We start from the raw sequence: 3,139 nt of genomic DNA on the forward strand, positions 1-3,139 counted from the left end.
TTTTACAAAAATTCAAATTTAATTTTTTTCTGTAGTATTTTCTCTCATACAAAAAATTTGAGTTGTGCTTTGATTTGTGAAAAGAACACACTCAAATTTTAGAGTTTGACGTTTGGTCTGACTCAAATCATCTGTTTATTTTAGCATCCAAACAATATTTAACTAATCGCATCATATCATGTAATTTAAAAGTTTAAAATACTTATTCATTGACTTTTTATATGTTTCAATGTTTTGATCAGTACATCATTTATGATATTTGTTAGACACCAAAAAATAATTAGAAAGGGAACTGATTCCTGTTTGGTGACGCTCTCCTCTTTACAAAGTAAATTATTTATCAATATGCACAATGAAAAACATTAAACACATATTAGAAACACACACACACTGCATACACACAAAACATGTATAACTTTACATTGTACTATTGTTTTGCACAACATGCATTAATGAATTTAAAATTAAGAGAAATTAAGTTAGGTCTAGGGGAAGGCAAAAAGTATTTAAAGGTGTATTTAAAGTCATCTACAACAAATTGGCGACATATAAATTTATAAAAATTGGAATTAGTACTATATGCACAATAAATTAATCATCTACAAGCATGATCGGCAGAGTACATGGATATAGTTTATAATTAAAAAAAAAAACGCACGTGAAACTTGCTAGAAGTTGGGAAATGAATCTGCAATATATGAACAAAGAGAGAAATTGCTTTCTGACTGTGAAATCCAAATATAGGAGCACCACTTTTATTCTTTCTTACTCGCAGAATATAGATCATTGAAAATATTGGACAATGAAGTAATGATCAAATGTGTAGAATACAAAATATTGGACAATGAAGTAATGATCAAATATGTAGAATACAAGAGATGATAATGTACAATACATCTTATTATGACGTGTTAAATGAATCTTAAATTTAAAACATTTTAGGACATTTTAGGAAAAACGATTTACACATTCTAGCTAGAGTGAAAAACATTTTAGGACAGTAATGGACTAATGGCCATGTTAAGCTCAACAGTCAATAGAAAGTGGCGCCACATCTATAGCACTCACGTTGTGAAATTCAGTACTTTTATTAGCGTATATAGTATTGAACGTCGTTGTTACTCTAGTTATTCAACTAGAATGCTCCATTATAGATATTCGACACAATAAATAAAGATTTATAATGTAAAGATACAAATTCATTAATAATAGATAAGATCTGTATGAACTACAAGTCGTTTTTGCAACTAAATATCAAATTTATTTTTTCTTTTTCCGTTCACATTATATATTATATATAAGGGAAACAAACAAAAAATACCACTCAACTCAAGGTGGTAAAAAATATTATTTATACCACTCAACTAAAAAATAAACAATTATCATTTAATTAATAAAAAATAAAAAACTATAACGACACTTAATTATTCAAAATGACATTAAATAATAGGTACGTACAAAATCGTAACAAACCATGTATTTTTCTCTTATATAAAAATCTCAACTAGTTTGACCAATTTTTTTTTATAAGCATGCAGTATGGATCAAACATGCACTGATCCGTAGTCAGATAAATAATTGAGGAACAAATCACTTGCATGCAAGTGATCGTCAAACTAATCCAAATATGAAAGCAATTTTTCAATTTATCATTGCAGCAACAAAAAACAAGTGTGAACTAGAAAGGAGAAAAGAAGGAAAAATGAGATGAATCAAAACGACATCTCTAGAGAGGGAAAGAAAAGCTTCTTAAAACTACACGGACCTGTTTAAAATTACATGAATTGTTTAGCTACTGACGTGTTCATCAATTCTCTAAGCTTAGTGTATATAACACAAGCCATGCAAACTGATAGCTAAAATTGTATATATACATGTCAAATTCTTTATTTGGAGCAGATGAATGAGACATTGAAAGGAGAAAATGTGACGACCCTAACTTTTGGTCATCATCCTATGCTCATACTTACCATTTCTTAACCTCTATGACGACCCTAATTATAACTTTTTAAAATTTCAAGCCATTTTTTTTTTCATTCTTACCATGTATGTTAAAATGCTATAGCAATCTGACAACATTCTGTTACATTAGTAATCAAAATATATAAAACACTATTTTATTTTACATATAAAGTTCAGCAGCGTTTCCAAAAGACATGATGCGTCCACAACCCACTTGCCCACATTCCACTGCTACATCCTCTCTGCATGCCCAGCAACAAGTTTCAGGGAGCCGGTGCCTTACCCGTGCTTCCTACAACACGAACAAACTTAATGAGCTTTTGCTCAGCAAGTATCAATAGGTCATAACAGATGTAATAATTATGCATACCCATATATGCATTCATGTCATATAGCCTAGTACAGAATTCTAAACGACTTTCGTTCTGTGTTTCTCATTCTTTTCATTCTTGTTTATGGATACCATATCGTTATATGGAATGATTTCTGTGTTTCATTTTCTTGTCTTTTACTTCTTAGGGGCCCTGTCCTGTTGTACCATAGCGCGCATAACCAGTGAGGAGTGGGGTAGCTAACCAATCCAACTCAGTCACGGTTTCATATCTTTCATAGTCTCATAATAACCTTTCCTTCGAAGGCTGGTACAAACAGGACGTTTAGTCTCTTACCGTTTATCAATTTTCTCATTAAAACGGTAACTTTAGTTAAATCTTATGAATTTGTGCATTATTGAGCATTTTATCGGGAGATTAATTTTTTGTTAAAGTTTAACATTTCATTTCTCTTAGTTTGATCTCGACTTAATATCGATACATACTTTTTGCAGAATAAAGTTCTACGATTACATAAGTCTTGTAGATACTTACCTAACATAGTATCTAACATTCAAAATTCTACTATATGCACAATCTTTGTGCAACATAGAAAAGTAAGCTTGTTCGTGACATAGCCATAGAAAAACTATTGTACTTACCAAAGTTTCGCTAACAACGCGTCCTTTGTCTCCCTTGACGCTTTCCAACTTCAACCGTTAATCAGCCCTATTGCTTTTTGATCGTTAGATTCAAAATCTAAGATCAACAATTACATTGAAATTTACTTCGGAAAAGTCTACAATCCTTATGTTTGGTATTCAACCTCAAACCATTTCCTATCTCAAGGATTTGCACTAAAATCG

This window comes from Morus notabilis, unplaced genomic scaffold (assembly GCF_000414095.1).
Source record: "Morus notabilis unplaced genomic scaffold, ASM41409v2 Scaffold717, whole genome shotgun sequence".
NCBI classification, from domain to species: Eukaryota; Viridiplantae; Streptophyta; class Magnoliopsida; order Rosales; family Moraceae; genus Morus; species Morus notabilis.